The sequence below is a fragment of the Gopherus evgoodei genome, chromosome 3, assembly GCF_007399415.2.
Source record: "Gopherus evgoodei ecotype Sinaloan lineage chromosome 3, rGopEvg1_v1.p, whole genome shotgun sequence".
Lineage (NCBI taxonomy): Eukaryota > Metazoa > Chordata > Testudines > Testudinidae > Gopherus > Gopherus evgoodei.
The window spans coordinates 98,609,804-98,615,803 of NC_044324.1; positions in this window are offsets into that span (position 1 = coordinate 98,609,804).

Below are 6,000 nucleotides of genomic sequence, written 5' to 3' on the forward strand. Positions count from 1 at the left end.
TCATCCTAATTACCTTTTATTCCCTGAGGAACTCCAGCTTGTCAAAAGGCATGAAATTGTATAAAAGATCTTTGGGTCCTGATTCTGTCATCTCATCTCTGCTTAAGCTTCATCAGGGGAAGTTTGAGTCGCAAGACTGAGGTCCCAGTTATGCTGGAAAGCCCTGAATATGATATTTGGACACTGGACTATAATCTATTAATTGAATTCTAAAGGAACTCTTTGCAACTACAAAGCTCACCACTTCTGCTATGAAACTGAACCTCAATGGACTGAATTCATGTCTGTATCTATATTGATCTTTTAACTATATTCTCTTTTGTTTTGTAATAAATTTTAATTTAGTTAATAAGAATTGGCTGTAGCGTGGATTTGGGTAAGTTCTGAAACATTCATTAACCTGGGAGGTAATGTGTCTGATCCTTTGGGATTGGTAGAACCTTTATTTTTTTATGTGATGAAATAAGATTTACAGAAATTTTCATCATATTTGATGTGTGTACCTGGATGGAGATCTGAGCCTGGATCATTTTAAGGGAACTATGTCATTTGCACTTCTGAGTAACCAGTGAGGCAATGGTCCCCAACCTTTTTCATCTGGCGAGCTCCATACGACGAGCCACGGAGGACTGTGGCAGCGGACGAGCATCTGCTGAAATGCCACCGACAAGCAGCATCAATAGGCGTCGCCGCCAACAAGCAGTGTCATCCAGAGGCGGCGGAGACGCCTCTGGATGCTGCTGCTTGTCAGTGGCATTTTGGCAGATGCTCATTCACCAGCCAGTATGCGGGCGCACTTAGACGCTCCGGTGGGTGCCATGGTGCCCGCGGGCACTGCTTTGGGGACCCCTGCAGTAAGGTAACAAAGAAGCTGTTTTATGCTGGCTTGGTGAATCTCAGTATTGGAATATCCACCAGCTTTATGGAGATTGTCTGCTCCATTCTTTGCAGTTCACCCTAATTGAGTGATCACGGTTGGCTCCCCATTAGGACCCCGGTCACAGTCTTATTTGGCAAAATTTATGCTATATACTATAAAACATGTAAGTCGATTGATGCTGGATAAAAATGACCATTTTTATTTCAATATAATGTGTTCTAAATCAAGCAAAATGACAAGCATTTCAGGATTTTCATGCCCACCAAGTAGTTCATCTTGAAGCATTCTTTTTCTTTCAATAAGTCAGGAAGGCTGGAACATTCTCCAAAGGCCCAATATGTTTGTTTTTATTGATTTCAGATTTTTTTATAAGCTTTAGGATCTACAGACACATTGCTAGCCTCAATTATGCTGTTGTAATGGCACATTATTTTCTCTGGTGAAGGAAATGCTGACAAATGAATCACTTGCAGTGTGTTTTTGGTCTACTAGCCCTAACAATCTAAATCAAAATGGAAAAGAAGTTTCACCCTGTGTAAAACCAAAGAAAACAATTATTGATAGTAGATATGCTGTTTTTATCCTGAATTCCTCCCACTTATTCCATCAAATCAGTTCTTAAAGGCTTCTCTGCACTCACGTCCACTACTGGCTTTCCCACAGGAATAATGGAAGCTGTTATGTTGTGAATGCTACACAAATACAATTACATTCCCAAATACAATAAGCTCCTCCTTAAGTCTTTTAATTATGAATATAATTTGCAAAGGGTAAGTACAAACAAGAATATTTACCAGTATGATATACTTAGAACATAAACTCAACAGGACAGGGACTGCCTCTTATGTGTTTGTGCAGTGTCTAGTACAATGGGCTTTGATGTTGTTTGAAGCTTTTGGAGGCTACTATAATGATAACGATGATCTTGGAAACACAATCAATTTCTCAAATCAAGGGAAAGCGACAGTGTTATAAACAGGTGGTTAAGCGTTAATGTCTCTTTTACCTCTAAAGGGTTAAGAAGCTCAGTGAACCTGGCTGACACCTGACCAGAGGACCAATGGTGGGACAAGACACTTTCAAATCTTGGTGGAGGAAAGTCTTTGTTTGTGCTGTTTGTTTTGTTTGTTGTTTGCTCTTGGGACAAAAAGGGACCAGACGTGCAACCAGACTCTCCAAATCTTTCTGAATCAGTCTTTCATGTTTCAAAATTGTAAGTATAGCCAGACAAGGCGGATTAGTCTTATGTTTGTTTTCTTTCAACTTGTGAATGCTTTTTCTTTTGCTGGAAGGATTTTTACCTCTGTTTGCTGTAACTTTCAATCTAAGGCTGGCGGGGGGCGGGGGGGAAGTCCCTCTAGTCTATATGAATCTGAATACCCTCTAAAGCATTTTCCATCCTGATTTTATAGAGATAAATTTTACCTTTTCTTTCTTTAATTAAAAGCTTTCTTTTAAAGAACCTGATTGATGTTTTCTTGTTTTGGAATCCAAGGGATTGAGTCTAAATTCACCAGGGATTGGTGGGGGAAAAGGAAGTGGGGAGGGTTAATTCCTCGTTTGTTTAAGATCCAAGAAGTTTGGATCGATATGAAGCTTCCCAAGGCAACCCAGGGAGGGGAAATTCTGGGGGGGGGAGGAGGAGGGATGGTTTATTTCTCCTTGTTTTAAGACTCAAGGGGTTTGGGTCTTGGGTTCCCCAGGGAAGGTTTTGGGGGAACAGAAGTGTGTCAAACACTATTTTTTTGGCTGGTGGCAGCGTACCAAATTTAAGCTAGTAATTAAGCTTAAAAGTGATCATGCAGGTCCCCACTTTTTGGACTCTAAAGTTCGAAGTGGGGGAAAAAACCTTGACATGGTGAGCATCATTGGGATTTCTAGGACCCAAAAGCCAGTAGGATTTGTTTTCTCTCCTCTCTAGCTGCTTGGAAAGCAGCCTGAGGGCAGAGGTGTTAAGTTTTTAACAAGGGTCTTTGTTAGGAGGAGGCTTCAAGCTCGGAGCAAACAGACAGCAAAGAGGCATTCACAAGCTGAATTGTTTTCTTTCTTTCTATCTTTCGGGTATAGCTAGTTAGAAAATCTCTGTTAACCAAGCAGCCTGAGCTGCAGAGGGGTGCGGGCAGCACAAGAAAATAGAAAAATGAGTGCCAAGAAAGCAACTAAACAGGAGCTGACAAGGCTGGAAGCAGAGGAGAAAGCCAAAGCGGCTGACCACCGGAGGGAGATGGAGAGGAGAGAAAGAGAAGAGAAAGCCTTAGAGGCTGCCCACAGGAGAGCTATGGAGATGAAACAAAAAGAAATAGAAATAAAAGAAAAAGAAATGGAAGAGAGGGAAAGAGAGAGAAAGCATGAACTGGACTTAGCACAGGCTAGGCCGGATGTACCAGCCAACTCTAACAACTCTCCTCCAGGTATTGTTCCCCATCCCAGGAAATTCCCCACCTACAAGGCAGATGATGACACTGAGGCCTTCTTAGAAAATTTTGAAAGGGCCTGCCTTGGTTACAACATCTCTACAGACCAGTAAATGATAGAGCTGAGGCCACAGCTCAGTGGACCCTCAGCTGAGGTGGCTGCTGAAATGCCTAGGGAAAACATGAACGATTAAAAACTTTTTCAAACCAAGGCCAGAATCAGAATGGGGCTAACACCTGAGCATGCCTGTCAGCGATTCAGAGCCCTAAGTGGAAACCAGATGTGTCATTTACCCAACACGCCTACCACATTGGGAAGAATTGGGAGGCCTGGATATCAAGAACAATTGCTAAAAATCTGGAAGAGCTGTCCTTCCTAATGCAAATGGAGCAGTTCTTGGAGGGGGTTCCTGAGGAAATAGAAAGGTACATCCTAGATGGAAAACCCAAAACTGTAACCGAGGTGGGGGAGATTGGAGCCAAATGAGTGGAAGTGGCAGAAAAGAAGAAAGCTACTAGCAAAGGGAGCGAATATCACAGGGGGCAAACAGAAAATAAACCTATCACCGAAGGCAACCCAAGACCCACCTACACCCTATTGTCCCACCTCACCAGTTTCCAGCAACCCACCTCGGCCCAGTGACCAATCAGCTGGGCGGTGCTTTAAAGGTAATGAACTGGGACATATAATGGCCAACTGCCCCAAGAACCCCAACCGACTACAGTTCATTACACCACCATCACACCAAAGATCCCCAGGCCCAGATGCCTCTCAAATACCCTCGGAGCGAAGGGAAACCTTGAGAGTGGGTGGAAAGAAGGTTATCGCGTGGAGAAACACGGGGGCACAAGTGTCAGCTATCCACCAATCCTTAGTGGACCCCAAATTCATCAACCCAAAGGCCCAAGTGACAATTTACGCATTCATGTCAAAATCTGTAAACTTGCCTACAGCTGAACTGCCTGTCCAGTACAAGGGCTGGTCAGGAATGTGGACTTTTGCAGTCTATGACAATTATCCCATCCCCATGCTACTGGGGGAAGAGTTGGCCAACCAGGTGAAGCGGGCCAAGAGGGTGGGAATGGTTACACGCAGCCAAGCCAGGCAAGCTTCCAGACCCATCCCTGTTCCTGAGTCGTCCACAAGGGCCCCGTCTGTGTTACCAGAGACCCAGACAGAGGTGGTGGACCCAGATTCCCCGCTAACGACTGAAACAGCCACAGTGCATCCAGTCCCAGAACCGGAACTGGAAAAGCAACCACCACCAGAACCGTTGCCAGCACTGACGCCAGCGCTTGCAAACCCATCTACCACTCCAACGCCAGAGGGCACCAGCGAGCCTGAACTGGCAGAAGCAGCAGACAACCCTACCCAAGAGGCTTAGCCAGAGCCTGAAATATCTCATAGTGCACCAGTGGAGAGTTGTTCGCCATCAATGAAAACAACCCCATCACCTACATCGCTTCCAGAGGGACCAAGCCCAAGTCCACAGTCTAAGGAGGAACTGGTGTCTCCAGCCTCAAGAGAACAGTTCCAGACCGAGCAGGAAGCAGATGATAGCCTTCAGAAAGCTTGGGCAGCTGCATGGAGCACCCCACCACTTCTCAGCTCTTCTAACCGATCCCAGTTTGTTGTAGAACAAGGACTTTTATACAAGGAGACTCTTTCTGGTGGACACCAGGAAGACTGGCATCCTCAAAAACAGTTGGTAGTTCCTACTAAGTACCGGAGAAAACTCTTAAGCTTAGCCCATGATCATCCCAGTGGCCATTCTGAGGTGAACAGAATCAAAGACAGGTTGGGGAGGTCCTTCCACTGGGAGGGGATGGGCAAGGACGTTGCTAATTATGTCCGGTCTTGTGAGGTGTGCCAAAAAGAGTGGGAAAGCCCCAACACCAGGTCAAAGCCCCGCTCCAGCCACTCCCCATAATTGAGGTCCCATTTCAGCGAGTAGCTGTGGATATTCTGGGTCCTTTCCCAAAAAAGACACCCAGAGGAAAGCAGTACATACTGACTTTTGTGGACTTTGCTACCCGATGGCCAGAAGCAGTAGCTCTAAGCAATACCAGGGCTAAAACTGCGTGCCAGGCCTTAACAGACATTTTTGCTAGGGTAGGTTGGCCCTCTGACATCCTTACAGATTCAGGAACTAATTTCCTGGCAGAGACTGTCATGGTATAATCCCCACTCTGAACCTTAGCGTTCAAAAGATGGGGTACCAGCATGAATTCCTCTAAGCTCAATTACCAGCTTAGAACCTGTAGCGATGCCACCAACCAGGAATTCCAGTGCCTGGTACACTCTGGTCCCCACAAAACCTTGACTGGGGACCCCCAAGACTCAGTCCCCCTGGATCTTAACACAAGGAAAGTAAACCCTTTCCCTCACCGTTGCCTCTCCCAGGCTTTCCCTCCCTGGGTTACCCTGGAAGATCACTGTGTGATTCAACTCCTTGAATCCTACAACAGAGAGAACAATTCACCTTCCTCCCTCCTTCTCTTTCCCCCTCCCAGACTCTTCCTGAGAGAAAGTAATCCTGGCACAGAGAGAAATCAGCCTCTCCTCCCTCTTCCCTCCTTTCTCCCCACCAATTCCCTGGTGAATCCAGACCCAGTCCCCTGGGGTCTCACCAGAATAAAAAACAATTAGGTTCTTAAACAAGAAAAACTTTTAGTTAAAGAAAGAAAAAACAGTAAAAATTATCT